We start from the raw sequence: 25,899 nt of genomic DNA, 5'->3' as shown, positions 1-25,899 counted from the left end.
TCCTGGAAACATACAACCCTCCTCACTTGAATCAGGAAGAAACAGAAGTCCTGAGCAGACCAATAATAAGCAATGAGATTGACTCTGCCATTTTTTAAATGCCAACAAATAAAAGCCCAGGGCCAGACAGGTTCACAGCCAAATTCTACCAGACACTCTGAGAAGAACTGAGGTACCAGTCCTACTGAAAGTATTCCAAAAGATTGAGAAAGAGGGAAGCTTCCCTAACAGAAAAAGTATAACAAAAAAGAAACTAGAGACCAATATCTCTGATGAACATAAATTAAAAATGCTCAACAAAATACCAGCAAACTGAATCCAACAGCACATCAAAAAGATAATTCACCATGATCAAGTGTGTTTCATCCCAGGGATGGAGAAATGATTCTACTTACACAAGTCAGTAAGTATGTGATCCACCACATAAACAGAACTTAAATATATATATATATATATATATATATGATCATCTCAATAGACACAGAAAAAGCATTCAATAAAATTCAGCATCCTTTTATGATAAAAACCTCAACAAACTAGGCACAAAAGGAACATACCTTAAAATAATAAAAGCCATATGTGACAAACCACAGCCAACGTCATACTAAATGGGAAAAGGTGAAAGCATTCCCCCTAAGAACTGGAATAAGAAAAACTGCCCAGCTTCACTACTTTTATTCAACACAGTATTGGAAGTCCTAGACAGAGCAATCAGGCAAGAAGAAATAAAAGGCATCAAAATTGAAAAAGAGGAAATCAAACTGTTTGCCAATGATATTGTATACCTAGAAAACTCTAAAGACTCTTCCAAAAGACTCTTAGATTTGATAAATTCAGTAAAGTCTCAGGTTACAAAATCAATGTACATGAATAAGTGGCACTGCTATACAACTAATAATGACCAAGCTGAGAATCAAATCAAGAATTCAATCTCTTTTACAACAGGTACAAAAAAATTTTTTTTTCAATGAAATACCTAGGCATATATATAACCAAAGAGGTGAAAGATCTCTACAAGGAGAACTACCAAACATTGCTGAAACAAATCATAGACAACACAAACAAATGGAAATACACCCCATACTCATGGATTGGAAGAATCAATATTGTGAAAATGACCATACTGTCAAAGCAATCTACAGATTCAATGCAATTACTATCAAAATACCAACACTGTTTTTCACAGAATTCGAAAACACAATCCTAAAATTCATATGGAACCAAAAACAGAGCCTAAATAACCAAAGCAATTCTAAGTAAAAAGAACAAAGCTGGAGGCAATCACATTACCTGACTTCAAATTGTATTACAAGGCTATAGTAACCCAAATAGTATGGTGCTGGTATGAAAATAGATAAACAGACCAATGGACCAACCAATCCTCAGCAAGGCATACAAAAAACAAAATGGGAAAAGGACATGCTATTCAATATATGGTGCTGGGAAAACTGGAGAGCCACATGTAAAAGATGAAACTGGATCCCTGTCTCTCACCACATATAAAAATCAACTCAAGATGGATTAAAGACTTCAGTCTAACACCTGAAACCATGACAATTCTAGAAGAGGTCAGGCGCAGTGGCTCACGCCTGTGAGCACTTTGGGAGGCCAAGGCGGGTGGATCATGAGGTCAAGAGATAGAGACCATCCTGGCCAACATGGTGAAACCCCGTCTCTATAAAAATACAAAAATTACCCCGGTGTGGTGATGCATGCTTGTAGTCCCAGCTACTCAGGAGGCTGAGGGAGGAGAATCGCTTTAACATGGAAGGCAGAGGTTGCAGTGAGTTGAGATCGCACCACTGCACTACAGCCTGGTGACAGACCAAGACTCCGTTTCCAAAAAAAAAAAAAAATTCTAGAAGAAAACCTAAACCTAGGAAAAACTCTTTTGGACACTGGCCTAGACAAGGAATTTATAACTGAGACCCCAAAAGCAAATGCAACAAAAACAAAAATAAATGAAACCTAATTAAACGAAAAAGCTTCTACATAGCGAAAGAAATAATCATCAGAGTAAACAGACAATCCACAGAATGGAAGAAAATAGTTGCAAACTGCATCCATCGAAGGACTAATACCCAGAATCTACAAGGAACTCAAACATATCAGCAAGGGGAAAAAAATCCCATCAAAGAGTGGGCAAACCTGTAATCCCAGCACTTTGGGAGGCCGAGGCGGGCAGATCATGAGGTCAGGTGATCGAGACCATCCTGGCTAACATGGTGAAACCCCGTCTCTACTAAAGAAATTAGCCGGGCATGGTGGCGGGCGCCTGTAGTCCCAGCTACTCGGGAGGCTGAGGCAGGAGAATGGCGTGAACCCGGGAGGCGGAGCTTGCAGTGAGCCAAGATGACGCCACTGCACTCTAGCCTGGGCAACGGAGTGAGACTCCGTCTCAAAAAAAAAAGGTGGGGGTGGCAAATGACATGAATAGATACTTCTCAAAAGAAGATACACAAACGGCCACCAAAATATGAAAAAATGCTCAACATCACTAGTCATCAGAAAAATGCAAATTACAACCATGAGATACCACCTTATCCCAGGCAGAACAGCTATTTAAAAAAAAAAAAAAGACGTTGGCACACATACAGTGAAAGGGAAAACTTACACACTGCTTGTGGGAATGTAAATTAGTACTTCTATGGAAAATACTATGAAGATTTCTCAAAGAACAAAAAGTAGGCGGGGCACCGTGGCTCATGGCTGTAATCCTAACACTTTGGGAAGCCAAGGCAGGTGGATCACTTGAGCTCTGGATTTCAAAACCAGCCTTGGCAACATAGTAAGACTCCGTCTCTACAAAAAAATACAAAAATTAGCTGGGTGTGGTGGTGTGTGCCTGTAATCCCAACTACTCAAGAGGCTGAGGTGGGAGGCTGGCTTGAGCCCAGAAGGTGGAGGTTGCAGTGAGCCGAGGTCATGCCACTGCACTCCAGCCTGGGTGACAGAGCCAGAGACAGACACTGTCTCAAAAAAAAAAAAAAAACACATACACACACTCACACACAACAAAAAACTAAAACAGATCTACCACTTGATTCAGCCATCTCACTAGTAGGTATCTACCCACCAAAAAAGAAGTCATTATATCAAAAAGACACCTGCACACATATGTTTATCACAGCACAACTCACAACTGCAAAAATATGGAACCAACCTAAGTGCCCATCAACCCATGAGTGGATAAAGAAAATGTGATATATATACACCATAGACTACTACTCAGCCTTTTTTTTAAAACTAAAATAATGTCTTTTTCAGCAGCTCGGATGAAGCTGGAGCCCACTATTCTAAATGAAGTAACTCAGGAGTGGGAAAACAAATACCCGTAATGTTCTCACTTATAAGAAGGAGCTAAGCTATGAGTATGCAAAGGCATGTAGAGTGGTATAACAGACAGTTGAGACTCAGAAGAAGGGAAGGTAGGAGGGGTGGTGAGGGTTAAAAAAAAAAACCCTACATACTGAGTACAATGTACACTACTCAGGTGACAGGTGCACTAAAATCTCAGAGTTCACCAGTATACAATTCATCCATGTAACCAAAAATCAGTTTTACCCCAAAAGCTATTGAAATTTAAAAAAATAAACATATAAAAATTACCAACTTATAAACACATCAACTTAAACACACTAATACCAATTGTTCTGATAAATACAATTTATACTAATTTACAGGCATTGAAAATTTTAGTATAAAAAGTATTATATGGCTAGCAAATTCATCTTTGTTTTCATAAGTTATGTACTCAGCTTTAAATATGAGCTAAAATTACTAGGGAGGGAAGGAATAAAGAAATCCTAACATGTACGTCTCAGGAGTAAAACAAAAGAATACTATTTTCTAAGAGCATTTCATCCAGAGAGCTTGAAAGAGGTGCTTTTAATTGAAAACTATCACAATGAAGCCAGCAAAGCTACTAAGACCTTTTCTTTTTTTTGAGATGGAGTCTCGCTCTGTCACCCAGGCTGGAGGGCAGTGGTGCAATTTCGGCTCACTGCAACCTCTGCCTCCCAGGTTCAAGCGATCCTCCCACCTCAGCCTCCCCAGTAGCTAGGATTACAGGCATGCACTGACCACCACGCCCAGCGAATTTTTTTGTATTTCAGTAGAGATGGTGCTTCACTATGTTGGCCAGACTGGTCCTCGAACTCCTGACCTCAAGTGTTATGCCTGCCTCAGCCTGCCAAAGTGCTGAGATTACAGGAGTGAGCCACTGTGCCCAGCCTAAAGTCTTTTATCTCAGTAGTCCCCAACCTTTTTGGCACATGGACCAGTTTTACAGAAGACAATTTTTCCACAAACTGGGGATGGAGGGGTAGGGGGAATGGTTTAGGGATGATTCAAGACACTACATTTATTATGCACTGAATTTCCATTATTATTACATTGTAATATACAATGAAATAATTATACAACTCACCGTAATGTAGAATCAGTGGGAGCCCTGAGCTTGTTTTCCTGCAACTGGATGGTCCCTTCTGCAGGTGATGGGAGACTCTGGCCAATCATTAGGCATTAGATTCTCATAAGGAGCGCACAACCTAGATCCTTCTCACGTGCAGTTCACAATAGGATTCACGCTCCTACAAGAATCTAATGTTGCCACTGATCTGACAGGAGGTGGAGCTCAGGCAGTAATGCAAGCGATGGGGAGTGGCTTTAAACACAGATGAAGCTTTACTTGCTCACCTGCCATTCACCTCCTGCTGTGCAGCCCGGTTCCTAATGGGCCATGAACCACTACTGGTCTGTGGCCCAGAGCTTCAGGACCCCTGTTTTATCTAACAGATGACAGCACTTAAACTTACCTTCACCAAAAAGTGTACTTCTGTAACTACCTAATTTAGGGTAAGCCTAGAAACCACAATATTATTTCCATTTTTGCTTTCCCTAATAACTCCAGAAGAGGTACTACAAAGATTCAGATTACTGAATTATTTTACAAGTACTGCTCAGTTAACATAGTCTACAAAGAAAATCAGAATCTGTTGCAAATCTGTCATTTCAGAACACATCTTGTGTGAGAAGGGCAGCCTAATACATGCTTTTAGGAAAAACATATTTCAATACCTGATAAAGAGTTTTATCTACTTCACTAAAAATTTTTCTAAGTAAAGCTAGGCTAAAACAATAAAAAAATAACCTTATCTGAGAGATGGCTTTTCTTCCCTACTCAAGGAAAATAAATAATAAAACAATCAAGATGAAACCAGTATTGAGGAGCCAGACACTTCTTACTGGCATAAAAATAAAGTGTCACAAAGGTCCTGATCCTCATGTTTCTTTGAATTATTATACTTTTCCTTAAAAAATAAGGGCTTTGATAACTACACTTTGGTAACAAAGGCAGTTACCATGACTGCCTACAGAACACGAAAAGGCAGCCTTGATGACTGTCCCAAGAAATTACTGACTTGATTTTTCCACTAACTGCCTCATCACAATCTACCTCCTCAAGAATCAGTATGTTTCTGAGTCGGGAGTGGTGACTCACGCCTGTAATCCCAGCACTTTGGGAGGCTGAGGCAGGTGGATCACCTGAGGTCAGGAGTTTGAGACCAGCCTGGCCAACATAGTGAAACCCCGTCTCTACTAAAATACAAAAAATTAGCTGGACATGGTGGTGGGTGCTTGCAATCGCAGCTACTAGGGAGGCTGAGCCAGGAGAATCGCTTGAACCCGAGAGGTGGAGGTTGCAAGGAGCCAAGATCACGCCACTGCACTCCTGCCTGGGCAACAAGAGCGAAACTCTGTCTCAAAAAAAAAAAAAAAAAAAAAGAATATACCAGTATGTTTCTTTCATGAATATTTACTTTGTGACTGACGATTTGAATTTTAAGCTTTAATAACCAACTTTAACAATTATTATTTTTTTAAAAACCCTATCACAAAGCTTAGTGGTAAAGAATCCTAATGTTGATGGAAACAATTAGAATTTCAACCTTTTCTGTTGATCAAGAAAATACTAGACTGTCACTGGATTAAGAAAATGTGGCATATATACACCATGGAATACTATGCAGCCATAAAAAATGATGAGTTCGTGTCCTTTGTAGGGACATGGATGCAGCTGGAAACCATCATTCTCAGCAAACTATCGCAAGAACAGAAAACCAAACACCACATGTTCTCACTCATAGGTGGGAACTGAACAATGAGATCACTTGGACACGGGAAGGGGAACATCACACACCGGGGCCTATTGTGGGGAGGGGGGAGGGAGGAGGGATGGCATTGGGAGTTATACCTGATGTAAATGACGAGTTGATGGGTGCTAACGAGTTGATGGGTGCAGCACACCAACATGGCACATGTATACATATGTAACAAACCTGCACGTTGTGCACATGTACCCTAGAACTTAAAGTATAATAATTTAAAAAAAAAGAAAATACTAGACTGTCATACAAACTACATCTTCACTTGAGTTCCTCCAAGGTTGAGTCAACAAATTCTTGCTGTTGTTCCTGTCTTGTCCTAGTTATTTCATTTCAAAATTGTAAGAATAAGGAGAAAATAAAATTTACCTGCAACATGCCAGTAATCTTTTTCAATGTAAGCACAAATATTTCCTGTTTGTCACTATACCCCCAGTACCTACACTAGTCCTAACACATAGCATAACAGTTGCTCAATAAATTTATGGAGCATGAATGAATAATATTAATCTTAATTCATATATCCATCTATCCATTTATGTGGCTATTTTTTTACCTGTCTGCCTATCAAACCATTCTGTGGAACTCTATGGGACTAGGGACTGCTCTCTGACTTATGTACCTAAACCGTTCAAAGCACTGTGCCCAAAACAGAGTAAACAAATGTAAAAATGAATTGACTGTTTTCAAGTAACTGACATTTACTTGACAAATTATCTTGATTAACTAGATTAAATCTCTCTCATTTCACTCCTTATTCTATTCACAAGAAAATTACCAAACAAAACCACAATATCCTCAAAGTGTATAAGCCACACTCAACATACTTCCTTTCTTCCTTTCTTTCTCATTTGTTTCAAAGCCCAGGAATTCTACTGAAGTCAGCATAAATGCTACCTACACTCAATACTTACCTTTGTCACTGAATATGATTAATTGCTTAATTGCTTAATTGATAAATTTAAAAAATAATTTTGGCAGGTCCTGTGATATGTGCCTATAATCCCGGCTACTCAAGAGACTGAGGTGGGAGGATCACTCTGAGTCCAGGAGTTCATGATCAGCCTGGGCAACTTAGCAAGACTCTATCTCAAACAAAACAACAACAATAATAATAATTTTTGATATGAAATGTAAGAGGTTCAAAATAACTGACATAGATATAACAAACAAGAAAGCATCTATAACCAAGGAAAATATAACTTTTATTAGAGAGGAAGTTTACAGGTTAGTAACAGTTCTATGGAAAACTCAGTTTTAGTCATAATCCTATGGAAAAATCATCTACTCAAGTAACATAAAAACTTTAACTAGTGAGATTTACATTACAGAAAATCCTTCACATAAACATATTTAATAAATATTAACATATCTTTTTAACATATATTTGCTTTTTTCTGATTACAGAAACATATGCTTGTTATTTTGAAAAAAGCAGAACTTGGTCGGGCACAGTGGTTCACACCTGTAATTCCAGCACTTTGGGAGGCCAAGACGGGCAGATCACCTGAGGTCAGGAGTTCAAGAGCAGCCTGGCCAACATGGTGAAATCCCATCTCTACTAAAAATGCAAAAATTAGCTGGGCGTGGTGGCGGGCACCTGTAATCCCAGCTACTTGTGAGGCTGAGGCAGGAGAATCACTTGAACCTGGGAGATGGAGGATGCAGTGAGCCAAGATCTCACCACTACACACCAGCCTGGGCGACAGAGCAAGACTCCGTCTCAAACAAAACAATACAAAACAAAACAAAACAAAAAGCAAGCGGAACTCATAGAAACACATGACAAAAAAAGAAAGTGAAACTTTATCACCAAAAAAGACTTCTAATAAGTTTTTCCAGCAATATACTAACATTTTTGTTTGTCTGTTTTAAGAGACAAAATCTTGCTCTGTCACCCAGGCTGAAATGCAGTCACACCATGAGAGCTCACTGCAGCCTTGAACTCCTGGGTTCAAGCTATTCTACCACTTCAGCCTCCCGAACAGCTAGGACTACAGGTACCACCATGCCTATTTTATTTTTTGTAGAATGGGTCTCATTATGTTGTCTAGGCTGGTCTCAAACTCCTAACCTCAAGTGATCCTCCCACCTCAGTTTCCCAAAGCTCTGGGATTACAGATGTGAACCCACCCGGTTTTGTTTTTTACTGTGATAAAATATATATAACATAATATTTATAATTTAACCTTTTGTAAATGTACAATTTGTGGCATTAAACACATTCACAATATTGTGTAACAGTCTCCAGTATCTATACCCAAAATATTTTCATTATCCTCAACATTAATTCTGAACCCATTAAACAAAAGCTCCGCTTTTCTCTGCCCCATCAGCCCCTGATAACCTCTGTTCTACTTTGTCTTTGAATTTGTCTATCCTAGGTAGCTCATAAGTGAAATCATGCAATATTTGTCCTGTGTCTGACTTATTACACTAAGCATGTTTCCAAAGTCCACCCATGTCATAGCATGTGTCAGAATTTCCTTCCTTTGTATGTACATATTGTTTATCCACTCATATGTCAACAGGCACTTGGTTGGCTATCATGAATGCTGCTATAAGGTATTGTACAAATATCTGTTTAACACCCTGTTTTTGATTCTTTTAGATATATGCCTAAGAGAGGACTGCTGGGTCCATATGGTAGTCCTACGTGTAACCTTTTGACAAACTGCCAAGCTGTTTTCCACAATGGCTGTGGCATTTTATATTCCCACCAGCAATAAATAGAGTTCCAATTTCTCCACATCCTCACCACTTTTTTACTTTGTGTGTGTGTGTGTGTGTGTGTGTGTGTGTATATATATATTTTAATAGCTATCTTAATGGATGTGAAGTGATATTTAGTATGATAGTAAGATGAAGACTTTTACAGATGTGCAAGAACCATTTTCTAAGTAAGCACAGGCATGGGACATCTAACAACTTGATAGTTAAAAACACTTCCAGCCAGGTGCAGTGGCTTACGCCTGTAATCCCAGCACTTTGGGAGGTGGAGGTGGGTGGATCACCTGAGGTCGGGAGTTCGAGACCAGCCTGACCAACACGATAAAACGCCCGTCTCTACTAAAAATACAAAATTAGCTGGGCATGGTGGTGCACACCTGTAATCACAGCTACTTGGGAGGCTGAGGCAGGAGAATGACTTGAACCCGGGAGGTGGAGGTAGCAGTGAGCCAAGATCACACCAGTGTACTCCAGCCTGGGCAACAAGGGAGAAACTCCATCTCAAAAAAAAATACTTCCAAGAAAAGGGGAGAGTTAAAGTGTGGGATTCTGAGGGGAAAAAGTTAAGGAGGAGAGAAAAGGGGCTGTAGGAAAAGAACTAGCTGTTACAAGGGGTACAGTCAAGAGAATGTAATCTCTAGTACAGTGATTCTCAAAGCATTGTCTCTAGGTCACCAGCATGAACACCATCTGCAAATCTGCTGAAAATGGAAATTTGGGGGCCCTACCCCAGATGAGTTGAATCAGAAATTCAGGGGGTGAGGCCCAGAAATCTGTGTTTTTTTGTTTTTTACTGTTGTTGTTGTTTTGAGGTGGAGTCTCACTCTCTCACCCGGGCTGGAGTATAGTGGCACGACCTCAGCTCACTGCAGCCTCCGCCTCCCAGGTTCAAGCCATTCTCCTGCCTCAGCCTCCCAAGTAGCTGGGATTATAGGCACCCACCACCATGCCCGGCCAATTTCTGTGTTTTTAGTAGAGACAGGGATTCACCATGTTGGCCAGGCTGGTCTCAAACTCCTGACATCAGGTGATCCACCCACCTTGGCCTCCCAAAGTGCTGGGATTACAGACATGAGCCACAGCGCCCAGCCAGCAATTTGTGTTTTAACAAACCCTCCAGAAAATTCCAATACATGCTAACATTTTAGAACCACTAGTCTCTAATGAGGGAACTGTAATTATGTAATTAAGGTTAAAACAAAAGAAATAGGAGGAGCAATAGTGCCCACTGACAACAGTCAGAGGACAAATTGCACAAGGCCTTGAATGCTAATATTAAATCAGGAGGAGCGACTGACAGTTCTCAATTTCTGAAGCTGTTTTCCTCTATTATTAATACCACTGCCCTCAACTAGAGAATGGTCTTTTCAAACTCTCACAGAATATTTATGAAACTTGACTATATGCTATGCCCAAGAACCACTAAGTTGTATCCATAAATTTTGATTTTTTTTAAATTAACATTCAATATTACGTGTTGGTAAACCTCTATCATTATTTCTTTTGTAACCTCAAGAGTTATTTAGATGTGTTCTTTTAAATTTCCAAACATTTTTAAAGGTCACCTTTTAAAAAAAACTGAGTCCTAATTTAGCTTGCACTGTCATCGAAGGTTTGGTCCATACAATACATATTCTTTGAATTTGTTGAGATTTTCAGGTCTACTTTTAAGGTTGTTACCTCTTGCATTATCAGAAATTTTGGATTCCACAAAGTAACTATATCTGCAAATAGTAGTCATTGTATGAAACTAATTCTTTAAAACTTGAGTACAATGTTCTATATTCACCCAATAGCTCTGTCTTGTTGTGTTGTTTTAATGATTTTTTTTTTCCTTTAGCACATCTCTGCTGGCAGGAAGTGTTGTTTTAATGTTAAAAATATCTATTCTAATATAACGGTGAATTTATAAATTTCTCCTTGTAGTTGTTATGTAGGTTTATGTATGTTGAACCTGTATTATCTGGTATAAATAACAGAATTCCAGTATCTTCCTGGTAAACTAAACCTTTTATTGTTATATGATGTGGTAGAGACTGCAGGTGGCTTTCGCAGAATCACCACTCCCTCAGTAAAGCCCAGTTTTATTCTGGGCAGCCTAACCACCTTGCAGCAAAGGGCTAATGAAGTTGCTAGGTGGAACTTCTGTGAAACCACTTTAAGGCTATGTATGTTGGTTCATGCCTGTAATCCCAGCACTTTGGCGGGCCGAGGTCAGAGGATCACTTGAGCCCAGGAGCTCAAGATCAGACTGGGTAATATGGCGAAATCCTGTCTCTATAGATCGTTTTTTAAAAATTAGTCAGGCATGGCCGGGCGCGGTGGCTCAAGCCTGTAATCCCAGCACTTTGGGAGGCCGAGACGGGCGGATCACGAGGTCAGGAGATCGAGACCATCCTGGCTAACACGGTGAAACCCCGTCTCTATTAAGAAATACAAAAAACTAGCCGGGCGAGGTGGCGGGCGCCTGTAGTCCCAGCTACTCGGGAGGCTGAGGCCCGAGAATGGCGTGAACCTGGGAGGCGGAGCTTGCAGTGAGCTGAGATCCGGCCACTGCACTCCAGCCTGGGTAACAGAGCAAGACTCCGTCTCAAAAAAAAAAAAAAAAAAAAAAAAAAAAATTAGTCAGGCATGGTGGTGTGTGCCTGTGGTTCCAGTTACTCAGGAGGCTGAGGTGGGAGGATCACTTAAAGCCTGGGTAGTTGGTGCTGCAGTGAGCCATGATCACACCACGGCACTCCAGCCTGGGCAACAGAGTGAGGCACTGTCTCAAAACAAACAAACAAAAAAACATACACACACACACACACACACACACAAAAACAAAAAAAAAGAAAAAGAAAAAGAAGAAACAACTTTAAGAAATGAACTGATAGCCTGTATGTGCTCCACCTGCCCAGCAAGCAATCTGTGAGAGCTGGTATTCCAAACATCCTGGACCACAACATTAACCACATGTTAAAGATGGTGGCACAGAAACAAAGAGGTATACTAGAACCTTGATAAGAAAATGAAATCTTCATTATCAGCACTAAACTGCCAAACTTTAGAATCCCTTATGTGGGATAAAAATAAATATCTGTCTTTAAGCCACTGTTACTTCCATCTCTACCCAGCAACAAAAAGCAATTCCCATCTGAAACACTGATACTGTTACTAGTAATGCTCCATACCCTACAGTCTATTTATTTTTTATTACATAATGATACTAATTTCTTTTGGTTGACATTTTGCCAGATATATAATTTTCTATTCTTTTACTTTCAACTTGTCTCTGTGCTAATATTTTAATCTCCTAAAAACCACATATAGTTGTCTTGTATTTTTACATACAGTCTGACAATTTTATCTTTTCTTTTTTGAGACGGAGTTTCGCTCTTGTTGCCCAGGCTGGAGTGCAGTGGCACGACCTTGGCTCACCACAACCTCCACCTCCTGGGTTCAAACGATTCTCCTGCCTCAGCCTCCCAAATACCCGGGATTACAGGCATGTGCCACCACGCCCAGCTAATTTTGTATCTTTAGTAGAGACAGGGTTTCTCCATGTTGGTCAGGCTGGTCTCAAACTCCTGACCTCAGGTGATCTGCCTGCCTCAGCCTCCCAAAGTGCTGGGATAACAGGTGTGAGCCACCGCGCCCAGTCAACAATTTTATCTTTTGTTTTTGTTTTTTGAGACAGAGTCTTGCTCTGTCACCAGGCTGGAGTGCAATGGGGTGATCTCGGCTCACTGCAACCTCCGCCTCGCGGGTTCAAGCTATTCTCCTGCCTCAGCTTCCAGAGTAGCTGGGACTACAGGCACGCGCCACCACGCCCAGCTAATATTTTTATTTTTAGTAGAGACGGGGTTTCACTATGTTGGCCACATGATCTCGATCTCTTGACCTCGTGATCTGCCTGCCTCAGCCTCCCAAAGTACTGGGATTACAGGCGTGAGCCACTGTGCCCCGCCAATTTTATCTTTTAACTACAGCATTTAATCCGTTTATATTCATTATGACCAATGACATATTTGCCCTTATTTCTACCATATTATTTCTACCATATCTTTGTCCTACCCTTTTTTCTCTCTCCTTTTTTTTTTTTCCCCCCATATTTGAGGTCTCCCTCTCCCATTCCGTTTGCTTTCTACTCCAACTATTATTCTTTCAGGGGCTACTCTAGAAATTTTAAAATGTACATTTAACTTAAAGTTTAAAGTTAGTCAATGTCTCTTATCCTTCCCTCATTAGTTTGTATGTGGGACTCTGATTACATGTTGTATTAGCCTTCTATTGTGGCTGCAACAAAATTTAGGTGTTTAATAGTAGGAAGACATTCTTCTAAGAATAGCTTCCCATAACACAGGAAATAAATTGTACCTATCCTTAACTGATAATAAATGTAACATTATGTTATGCCAGTGGTTCTGCATTATACTTTACCTGCACATTTCATTTCCTTACTCTTTTCTTCCTTCATCCCTTCAAATATCCTAAAGAGTTTCCTCTACCAGGCCGGGCACCGTGGCTCATGCCTGTAATCCCAGCAATTTGAGAGGCCAAAGTGGGCAGATCACCTGAAGTCAGGAGTTCAAGACCAGTCTGGCTAACATGGTGAAACCAAAAAATTAGCCGGGTTTGGTGGTGCATGCCTGTAATCCCAACTACTTGGGTGGCTGAGGCTGGAGAATCGCTTGAACCCGGGAGGCAGAGGTTGCAGTGAGCCAAGATTGCACCATTAGACTCCAGCTTGGGCAACAAGAGTGAAACTCTATTTCAAAAAAAAAAGAAAAAAAGCGTTTCCTCTACAAAAAAACTTTAAGGAACGATTATTTTCTAGTCTTTGCCATTGATTTCCAAAATCCCTAAACTTTCTCAATATCCCTAATTCTTAAAATACAGCTTTAGATTATAAAAATGTATTTATGATTACCAAATAACAAACATTAGGTATACTTATAGACAAACAAAAGTGAAGTAGAATGGAAAATAAAAATAATGTACATGTTAGGGTGATGAAATTCATTTTTTCCTTTAATTTGTAATTATTTTCATTATATTACTTATGCAATAAAATGAATGTCACTACTGTTTTAAACTGTGAAAACACTACCTTTCCCTTTCTATCCTTGGTTGAAAAAATATTCATACAAATATGCTACCTAACTCTATCCCCCTATCAGCAATTCTCTCAAGTAACTGTTTCAGGGTGTTGGTAAATTTCTATGGGCAGCCAAACTTAAGAAACAGTAACTGTAAAGTCTGTTTACAGACTTCTAATCTACTCTTGCCTTTTTATTTCAAAGGTATAGAAAGACACCCTACTTTTTGTGGGTGTCAGAAATCCACCAGAAGTTTATTTTATGATCAGAACCAATGCAGTCCCAATATTGCAATCTGCCAATGAAGGGAATTGGGCTGAAATCACTAACAGGTGAATGACTATTTCAATTCACCTTCTCTGTACAGAAGGAAGTTAGAATGGTTTCACAAGGTTAAGGATGGGGAAAATATACTAATTTAATAGAAAGGTTGAAAAAATAAAGCAATGGGCAGAGAATGCAAGGAAATAGTAATCTTTGACTATGCCTCAATTTCTTCATTGGTAAAATAAGAATGACCACCACACATAAAGAAAAAATCTGATCAGAAATGTGGAGCTACCCATAAAGAGTGTCTCTTCTTTTCATCCCTCTTCTTCCTATAAACAGCTTCAAAGCAGCATATAGGAAGTTAGAGGTAAGTAGGTAAGTGAACTAGTTAGACAAGCCACCCACAACCTTTGTAAAAGGACCTCTCCTCATATTCACACAGAGGGCCAAAAAGTTTCTACTGTTGTTTTTGTGCCTCCACAAACCAAGAGAATCCTGAAAAGAATTTGTTTGAATGTGAACTTGAATTTCTCTGGCTTGTTTGCCAGTTTACCATTATTTAGGTATACCATTGCAAACAGACCCAGAAATTTCCCCTTTCCTTCCTGTGACTCCATACTGAATTCACAAGAACTTATTAAGTCTTCTGGGTCTATGTACGACGATAGTAAAGAAAGATAAACTGGCAAACATTCCAAATAAGTTAAAAAAACAAAAATTACTTGCTGTTAGCTGCCGAACCAGACTGCCAGGATCACTAGACGAAAAGACTCTGACTGGAAAATAGCCCCTCTACTGAAACCTAGTGAACAACTAAAAAAATTATGTTTGAGACAAGTAGGAAGCTATAGCCTCCCCCACGGCTTCAACATGGGAAAAGTATCACTAACTCTGTATTCAATACCAGTTGACAAAAATGAGACTTAAGTATCAGTTTCATTTTAAAATATTAAAAGCAATGAGTAAAAACGTGTTTCTTCTTTAAAGCCAAAAAAGGCACAATGAAAAAGGAAATAACTGGTTGGTCCACCACAACAAAGCCCACCGTAAAAAAATAAAATAAAGCCCAAAACTCATATTTCAGCATTGCTTTGTGAAGCATTAGTTAAAACCAACTCTCCTCTAGTAGCCTGCTCAGAAGCCAAAAATACAGACACAAAAACACCTAACACACCCACAGGATTCCCATGAGCCTGGGCCAACTTCAATGATAAAGACAATGTAGTGAAATTCACATAATTTTGTAATTTGGCTGCATAAAAGTCCACGTCTGAATCAATGCTTTATAATTCTAGAATAGGAAAAACGCTGTTACTCAAGAGATAACTGGGTTTCACTTACCCCTTTTCCTTTTATACCCTTGATAATAATAATAAATAATTTTATGCCAGGCGCAGTGGCTCACTTCTGTAATCCCAACACACTAGAAGGCTGAGGCAGGTGGATCACCTGAGGTCAGGAGTTCAAGACTAGCGTCGCCAACATGGCAAAACTCTGTTTCTACTAAAAATACAAAAATTAGCCAGGGATGGTGGTATGCACCTGTAATCTCAGCTACTCAGGGGGCTGAGACACAAGAAGCATTTGAAACCAGGAGATGGAGGTTGCAGTTTGTAGTGAGCCAAAATTGTGCCACCACATTCTAGCCTGGGCGACAAAGTAAGACTCTATCTCAAAAAATAATAATAAAGTAAATAAATAATTTTAATCACCAACTACATAAAATCTCCACTTTAAAGATGAAAGGACAATGTCTCATATATAAAATGGCTAGGATACATGGGACATAATCAAAATAGAAAATGCAAAGCTCCCTTTTAACAACTATTACCAAAATTTAAAGTATTAGCATATTGATAGCATACTGATTTTCAGACAAATCTTGTTTTCTCTTCCCCAACATCTACTCTTCTATAATTAGCTTTCTTTTTGAGACAGAGTCTCATTCTCATCACCCAGGCTGGAATGCAGTGGCATGAACCCAGTTCACTGCAACCTCCGCCTCCTGGGCTCAAGTGATCCTCCCACCTCAGCCCCAACTGGCTGGGACTCCAGTGGCATGCCACGATGCCTCGTTAATTTTTATATTTTTATATTTTTTGTAGAGGGTTTCATCATGCTGCCCACGCTGGTCTCAAACTCCTGGGCTCACCTGATCTGCCCACCTCAACCTCCCAAAGTGCTGGGATTACACACACGCACCAGGCTATAATTCGCTTTTTTTTTTTTTTTTGAGGCGGAGTCTTGCTCGGTAGCCTGGGCTGGAGTGCAGTGGCCGGATCTCAGCTCACTGCAAGCTCCGCCTCCCGGGTTTACGCCATTCTCCTGCCTCAGCCTCCCAAGTAGCTGGGACTACAGGCGCCCGCCACCTCGCCCGGCTAGTTTTTTTTTGTATTTTTAGTAGAGACGGGGTTTCACGGTGTTAGCCAGGATGGTCTCGATCTCCTGACCTCGTGATCCGCCCGTCTCGGCCTCCCAAAGTGCTGGGATTACAGGCTTGAGCCACCGCGCCCGGCCCTATAATTCGCTTTTATCTTGTCCCACCTTCTAAACTGCTCATGCCTTTACCAATCACAATTCATATAACGAAATACTTTTTAAAACTATATATGTAGGCTACGCACAGTGGCTCACATCTGTAACACTAGTACTTTGGGAGGCTGAAGTGGGAGGATCACTCGAGGTCAGGAGTTTGAGATCAGCCTGGTCAACATGGTGAAACCCTGTCTCTACTAAAAATACAAAAAGTAGCCAGGAGTGGTGGCAGATGCCTGTAATTCCAGCTACTCAGGAAGCTGAGGCAGGAGAATCGCTTGAACCTGGGAGGCAGAGGTTGCAGTAAGCTGGGATCATGCTATTGCACTCCAGCCCAGGCGACAGAGTAACACTCTGCCTCAAAAAAAAAAAAAATATATATATATATATACACACACACACACACACACACACACGTAAGCATACATATATGTACACATATATACGTAGACATGCATGCCAAACTTTGTGCATAAATATCTTTAAGTGTAATATCCCCTCATTAGTCTAATCATTACAAAATTATGTCTAAAATCAATGAACGTACTAGAAGATTGAAGTCTTTTTTTTTTTTTTTGGCTTTTTTTTGTTTGTTTGTTTGTTTTTTGAGACAGGGTCTCACCTTTCACCCAGGCTGGAGTACAGTGGCATGATCTCAGCTCACTGTAACCTCCGTTTCCTGAGCCCAAGCAACCCACCTCGGCCTCCGGTCACTGCACTCCAGCCTGGGCGACAGAGCAAAACTCCGTCTCAAAAAAAAAAAAAAAAAAAATTTGAATCTACATAAACAAGGAATGTTAGAGAAGGAAGAAATGAAGGTACAATCAAATCTTACTTTTCTTAGTCTAAATTGTTTAGGTAACAATTTCTTCAAAATAATAGCAATGTATTGGATGATTACAGGTTGTAGGTAAGCGAAATGAATCACAAAAACATCATAACGGACGGGAGGAAGAAACTGGGTATCCAGTTAAAGGGTACCCACACAAACCATAAAGTACAATGTCATTTGAAAATGTAAATAAATTCCTTGTCAATGAATACTGCAAACGACAGGGCAATAAGTATAAAATTTTATCAGCCAAAACAATCTTCAAAAAGAAAAATAAAATTGGAAGATTCACTTCCTGATTTCAAAATTACTACAAAGCTATAATAATTGCAATTGTCTGGTGCTGGCAAAAGGACAGACATACAGATCAATGAAACAGAACTGAGTGTCCAGAAGGAAACCCATACATCTATGATCAAATGATTTTCAACAAGGGTGTCAAGAGCATTCATCAGGGAAAGAATGGTCTCTTCAACAAATGGAAACCCACATGAAAAAAAAAATTGACTTTTATCTTTTTTTTTGAGACAGTCTTACTCTGTTGCCCAGGCTGGAGTGCAGTGGTGCTGTCTCGGCTCACTACAACCTCCACCTCTGGTTCAAGTGATTTTCGTGCCTCAACCTCCCGAGTAGCTAGGATTACAGGTGAATGCAACCATGCCCAACTAAGTTTTGTGTTTTTAGTAGGGACGGAGTTTCGCCATATTGTTATGCTGGTCTCAACCTCCTGACCTCAAGTGATCTGCCCGCCTTGGCCTACCAAAGTGCTAGGATTACAGGCATAAGCCACCACACCGGCCTTGGACCTTTATCTTCACTGCATACAAAAATTAAGTCACAGTGAGACTCCAACTCAAAAAAAAAAAAAAAACAGAGAGAGAGAAAAAGAAAAGAAAACTCAGAGTCCAAAGGTCAACCTGCAACTACAGAGCTCCTAAGTTCTTTTTTCTTTTTTTGAAACAGGGTATCAATCTGTCACCCAGGCTGGGGTGCAGTGGTGCCATCTTGGCTCACCACAACTTCCACTACCCAGGATCTGGGGACCCTCTCACTCAGCTTCCTGAGTAGATGGGACTATAGGCATGCATCACCACACATAGCTAATTTTTGTGTTTTTTTTTTGTAGTGACGGGGTTTCACCATGTTGCCAAGGCTGGTCTCAAACTCCTGGGCTCAAGGGATCCACCCACCTTAGCCTCCCAAAGTGCTGTGATTACAGGCATGAGCCACCCAGCATATTTTTCTATTTTCTTTACTGCCTGCTTTAGATCTGCTGTTATTTTTCTGCTGATGCTGAGATAAAAACCACTGTTTGGATCCAACATTTTTTTTTTTGTAAGCTCGTAAGTTTGTATTTATATCTCAGGGATAGAGTTCTGAAGCAAGAGCTATAGTATCTTTGTGTATATGTATGTATGTACGTATATATACATGTATGTTGTTATGTGTTGTGGTCACAAGGTACCAAACTGTCTTACCAGTAAAGGAGTACTTGTAAATTAAGTATATAAGCTCAAATGATTTTCAAGTTCACAAGACATAAGTTTTTAATAAAAACACTGGCTTTAAAATTCTTGGTTAAATAAAATTTCAAATGTCTTCAGAATTGTCAGCAAACACTTTTGTCTAAATTTACTGATCAAACAGTTTCATATTTATCTCTGCTAGATATTTTATGATGATGAGGTTTGGCATGAACATTATAAAACCATAAACCCAACTCAAAACTGAGTAATCTTTGTGTAGTATCATTATTTCTTTTTTTCTCGAGACGGAGTCTTGTTCTGCTGCCCAGGCTGGAGTACAGTGGCGCTCTCTCAGCTCACTGCAGCCTCCACCTCCCAGGTTCGAGCGATTCTCCTGCCTCAGCCTCCTGAGTAGCTAGGATTACAGGCACGTGTCACCACGCCTGGCTAATCTTTGTATTCTTCGTAGAGATGGGGTTTCACCATGTTGGCCAGGCTGGTCTTGAACTCTTGACCTCGTGATCCGCCCACCTCAGCCTCCCAAACTACTGGGATTACAGGCCTGTCCCAGTATTATTGTTATTTTGCTTTTGAGACAGGATCTCACTCTGTCACTCAGGCTGGAGTGCAGTGGCATGATCATGGCTCACTGCAGCCTTGACCTCCTGGGCTCAAGCAATCCTCTCACCTCAGCCTCCTTGAATAGCTGGGACTACAGGCATGTGCCACCATGCCAAGCTAATATTTTATTTATTTTTTCTTTTTTTTGAAACAGAGTCTTGATCTGTTGCCCAGGCTGGAGTGTAGTGTGTGATCTCAGCTCACTGCGATCTCTATCTCCCAGGTTGAAGAGATTCTCATGCCTCAATCTCCCAAGTAGCTGGGATTACAGACGTGCATCACCACGCCTGGCTAATTTTTGTATTTTTGGTAGAGATGAGGTTTTGCCATATTACTCACGCTGGTCTCATGTGACCCACCTGCCTCAGACTCCCAAAGGGTTGGGATTACAGGCGTTAGCCACTGCACCCGGCCTAATTTTTAAAATTTTTTGTAAAGGTGGGGTCTCACTATGTTACCCAGACTGGCCCCAAACTACTGGGCCCAAGCAATCTCCTGCTTTCATTTCCCAAAGTGCTGGGATTACAGACGTGAGCAACTGCACCTGGCTGTTTGTGTAATTTTTGATAACTAAGGCATGTAATATTCTCGATTTAATGAAAACAGCTAAATCCTGAGTTGTGAGCCAAAAAAAAAAAAAAAAAATTTAATCTTAAAGTTCTTACCTAAGTAAACACCTAGTATTCACAGTCTATAAAAACAGTTAACAGGGAAATAACTTTAAATCTAGCTTTCTCTAATATCACAGTTTGTATAAATAATGTAAATAACATAAGTAAACTACAGAAAAATAATACAGCCGGGTGCGGTGGCTCACGCCTGTAATCACGGCAATATGTGAGGCCGAAATGGACAGACCATTTGAGGTCAGGAGTGCAAGACCAGCCTGACCAAGATGGTGAAACCCTGTCTTTACTAAAAATACAAAAAAATTTAGCTGGGTGTGGTTGCGCATGCCTGTAGTCCCAACTACTTGTGGGGGTTGAGGTGCGAGGATCACTTGAACTGGGAGGGAGATCGTACCACTGCACTCCAGCTTGGGCGACAGAGGAAGACTCTGTCTCAAAAAAAAAAAAAAAAAAAAGAAAAAGAAAAAGAACAATACATTAGGTAAACATAATGGAATAAACGCTTATAAAACAAGAAATGGTATGATGATTACTCAAAAAATTAAACATAAATTTGCCACATGATCCATCAATTCCACTTCTGGGTATATACTCAAAAGAAATGAAAGCAGGGGCTCAAAAAGTTATTTCTACACTCACGTTCAACAGAGTTGCAGTTGGGGGAGACGAATACGTTCCGGAGATAAATGGTAGTGATAGCCGCACAATGTGAATGTACTTAATCGTACAGTTCTGTGGTGTTAAAAACTGTTAAAATGGTACATTTTATGTTATTTATAGCTTACCGTAATTTTTTTGTTGTTTTTTCGTTTTTGGTTTATTTGTTTTTTTTGAGACAGTCTCGCTCTGTCGCCCAGGCTGGAGTGCAGTGGTGCAATCTCAGCTCACTGCAACCTCCGCCTCCCGGGTTCAAGCGATTCTCCTGCCTCAGCCTCCCAAGTAGCTGGGAACACAGGCGCATGCCACCATGCCTGGTTAATTTTTTGTATTTTTAGTAGTAGGGTTTCACCTTGTTAACCAGAGTGGTCTCAATCTCCTGACCTCATGATCCGCCCACCTCGGCCTCCCGAAGTGCTGGGATTACAGGCGTGAGCCACTGCATCCGCCCAGGTTACCATAATTTTTTTAAAGCAAGCACAGAAAGAAAAGGAACTGTTCTGTGAATCTATGCAGTAATCATTCAGAAAATATGGAAATTAAAGGCAGAGAGTTACATTTAATAAATGTCTACTTAGGCCAGGCACGGTGGCTCACGCCTGTAATCCCAGCACCTTGGGAGGCTGAGGTGGGTAGATCATGAGCTCGGGAGTGCAAGACCAGCCTGGCCAACATGGTGAAACCGAATCTCTACTAAAGATACAAAAATTTAGCTGGGTGTGGTGGCGTGCACCTGTAATCCCAGCTACTTGGGAGGCTGAGGTAGGAGAGTCGCTTGAACCCAGGAGGTGGAGGTTGCAGTGAGCCAAGATGGTGCCATTGCACTCCAGCCTGGGTGACACGGCGAGACTCCATCTCAAAATAAATAAATAAATATCTACTTAAAATGTGAAATCTGATAAGTTATAAACAAACTAAAAACTTGCTATAAAAAATGAGCAAAAAACTTGAATAGATTTTTCACCAAATATATATGTGTATATATGTATGTGGCTAATAAGCACAAGAAACGATACTAACTTTTTTTTTTTGTTTTTTGTCACCCAGGCCTGAGTGCAGTGCCACAATCTCGGCTAACTGCAATCTCCATCTCTCGGGTTCAAGCAATTCTCCTGCCTCAGCCTCCTGAGTAGCTGAGACTACAGGCACGCGCCACCACGCCCAACTAATTTTTTGTATTTTTAGTACAGACCAGGTTTCACCATATTGGCCAGGCTAGTCTCGAACTCCTGACATCGTGATCTGCCTACCTTGGCCTCCCAAAGTGCTGGGATTACAGGCGTGAGCCACTGCGCCCAGCTGTTACTAACATATAGTAATTAGGGAAATGTAAATCAAAATTACAATGAGAGACCACTTCACACCCATTAGGTTGGCTACAACTAAAAATGAAAATAAGGCTGGGTGTAGTGGCTCACCTGTGATCCCAGCACTTTAGGAGGCTGAGGACAGATCACTTGAGCCAAGGAGTTCGAGACTACCCTAGGCAACACGGTGAAACCCCATCACCGCCAAAAACACAAAAAATCAGCCAGGTGTGGTAGCACATGTCTGTAGTCCCAGCTACTCAGGAGGCTAAGGTGGGAGAATAGCTTGAGCCTGGGAGGCAGAGGCTGCAGTGAGCCGAGATCACACCACTGAACTCCAGCCTAGGCTACAGAGTGAGACCTTGTCTCAAATAAATAAATAAGGTTGGGCGCAGTGGCTCATGCCTGTAATCCCAGCACTGTAGGAGGCCAAGGCGAGTGGATCACCTGAGGTCAAGAGTTCAAGACCAGCCTGGCCAACATGGTGAAACCCCGTCTCTATTAAAAATACAAAAAATCGGTCAGATGTGGTGGCATGCGCCTGTAATCCCAGCTACTTGGGAGGCTGAGGCAGGAGAACTGCTTGAACCCGGGAGGCAAAGGTTGCAGTGAGCCAAGATCACGCCATTGCACTCCAGCCTGGGCAATAAGAGCAAAACTCCATCTCAATAAATATACAAACAAATAAATAAATAAATAAATAACAAATGTTGCTGAGGGCATGGAGAAATTAGGCCAGGTGCAGTGGCCTGCACTTTGAGAGGCTGAGGCAGGTGGATAATTTGAGGTCAGAAGTTCGAGACTAGCCTGATCAACATGATGAAACCCCACCTCTACTAAAAATACAAAGAATTAGCCAGGCAGCTGGGTGTGCTCACTCACATCTGTAATCCCAGCATTTTGAGAGGCCAAGGCAGGCAGATCACAAGGTCAGGAGTTCGAGACCAGCCTGGCCAACATACTGAAACCCCATCTCTACTAAAAATACAAAAATTAGCCAGGCATGGTGGCACGTACTTGTAGTCCTAGCTACTCAGGAGGCTGAGGCAGGGGAGCTGCTTAAACCCAGGAGGCGGAGATTGAAGGGAACCAAGATCACGCCATGCACTCCAGTCTGGGCTACAGAGTGAGACTCCGTCTCAAAAAAAAAAAAAAAAAAGGCCAGGCATGGTGGCAGGCACCTGTTATCTCAGCTACTCAGGAAGCTGAGGCACAAGAATCACACGAAGCTGGAAGGTGGAGGTTGTAGTGAGCTGAGATCACACCACTGCACTCCAGGGCAACAGAGCATGACTCTGTCTCAGAAAAAAAAAAAGGATGAAATTAAAACCCTCTACACTGCTGGTGGGAGTGTAATATGGTACACCCAGGGTTGAAAACAATTTGGCAGTTCCTTTAAAAATAAAAGGTAAAAGAAATACTGCACAACCCAGGTACATATCCAAAACAACTGAAAAAAGGTATTCAAACAAAAACTTGTACATCAGTGTTCATAGCAGCACTATTCACAATGCCAAAAGATGGAAAAACCAAAATGTCCAAGAATAGATAAATATAGCATAGCCACACAATGAAATATTATTCAGCCATTAAAAAAATGAAGTACTGGCTGGGCGTAGTGGCTCACACCTATAATCCCAGCACTTTGGGAGGCCAAGGCAGGTGGACCACAAGGTTAGGAGTTCGAGACCAGCCTGGCCAGCATAGTGAAACCCCGTCTCTAATAAAAATACAAAAAACCAGCCGGGTGTTGTGGCAGGCACCTGTAATCCCAGCTACTCGGGAGGCTGAGGCAGGAGAATCGCTTGAACCCGGGAGGCAGAGGTTGCAATGAGCTGAGATGGAGCCATTGCCCTCCAGCCAGAGCAACAATGCAAGTCTCCGTCTCAAAAAAAAAAAAAAAAAAAGTACTTTTGAGATTACTTATCCCAGAGGATATATTTTTAAAATGAAGTACTTACACATGCTACAACATGGATGAACCCAGAAAACATAAAGCTAAATTAAAGAAATATACACAAAAAGTCACATATTATATGACTCCACTTCTGTGAAATACAAAGAATGAGTAAACCCACACAGAAAGAAATCAGATTAGTGTTTTGCAGGAGTTTCAGGGAGGGAGGAGCAAAGAGTAACTGCTTAATAGGTATGAAGTTTTGGCCAAGTGCGGTGACTCACACTTGTAATCCCAACACTTTGGGAGGCCAAGGTGGGCAGATCACCTGAGGTCAGGAGTTCAAGACCAGCCTGGCCAACATGGTGAAACCTCGCCTCTACTAAAAACACAAAACTTAGCCAGGTTAGGTGGCGGGCACCTGTAATCCCGGCAACTTGGGAGGCTGAGGCAGGAAAATTGTTTGAACCTGGGAGGCAGAAGATGCAGTGAGCTGAGATCGTGCCACTGAAAATAAATAAATAAATAAATAAATAAATAAATAAATAAATAAATAAAGTTTCCTTTGGGATGATGAAAGTATTTTGGAGAGAGTTTATGGTTGTACAACATTGAAAATGTACCAAATGCCACTAAATCGTGCACTTTACAATGGTTAATTTTCTGTTATATAAATTTTACCTCAGTAAATAAGAGGATGCTCTGATAGCATCTTACGAAAGCAATTACCCAAACATGAAGTATTTTACCACTTATCACCTCCCAATTAAAACAAAATACACTGAATTTTTTTTTTTTTCTTTTTGAGACGGAGTCTCTGTCGCCAGGCTGGAGTGCAGTGGCGCAATCCCAGCTCACTGCAACCTCTGACTCCCCAGTTCAAGTGATTCTCCTGCCTCAGCCTCCTGAGTAGCTAGGATTACAGGCATACACCACCACGTCCAGCTGATTTTTATATTTTTAGTAGAGCCGGGGTTTCACCATGTTGGCCAGGATGCTTTCGATCTCCTGATCTCGTGATCCACCAGCTTCGGTCTCCCAAAGTGCTGGGATTACAGGCGTGAGCTATAGTGCTTGCCCTGAAATATTTATTAAACTGTCATTTATTTATTTTGTTGGTTGGTTTCAGAGACAGGGTTTTGCCCTGTCACTCAGGATGGAGTGCAGTGGCATGATCAGATCTCACTGCAGCCTCAAAGTCCTGGGCTCAAGCAATCCTCTTGCCTCAGTCTCTTGAGTAGCTGAGAGTACCAGCTTGTGCCATGACACCCAGCTAATTTTTTTTATTTTTTATAGAGACAGAGTCTTGCTATGTTGCCCAAGCTGGTCTTGAACTCCTGGCCTCAAGTGATCCTCCATAAGCCATCACACTCGGCTTAAACTGTCTTAAGACTAAGATGCTTAGAGAGGAAAAAGTGGTATTACAGTAAGCTTCTTGGGCATGATTTACTCACAGACTATTTACTCTAAAATCTAAAAGACACTTTTTAAAAGCAGGATGAGGTGACTCTTCTAATTTAGTCAGCATGAGCAAGAACAAACAAAACCTATAAACTCAACTATTGAAAGTTACTTCAAACTTTATACTGAAAAAGTACTATACAAAAATTTCCATTGGTTATTCCTCATGGTCACTTTTACAAGATGGTTTGTTCCCAACCAGCTAAATGACTTCCCTTGTTACCCACTGTATGCACTATTTCCCTT

At 40.9% G+C, this 25,899-nt stretch overlaps 1 protein-coding gene across 13 annotated transcripts in view; it reads right to left on the bottom strand.

The window, feature by feature from the left end:
* The window catches only part of CSNK1G1 (casein kinase 1 gamma 1), a 211,031-nt gene that overhangs the window by 169,020 nt on the left and 16,112 nt on the right, over positions 1-25,899 (bottom strand). The gene's annotated exons all lie outside the window — the stretch shown is intronic.

Source organism: Papio anubis, chromosome 7 (assembly GCF_008728515.1).
Source record: "Papio anubis isolate 15944 chromosome 7, Panubis1.0, whole genome shotgun sequence".
Classification (NCBI taxonomy): Eukaryota; Metazoa; Chordata; class Mammalia; order Primates; family Cercopithecidae; genus Papio; species Papio anubis.
Note: the sequence above shows the minus strand (reverse complement) of the source record. Positions and strands in the feature narration are given on the sequence as shown.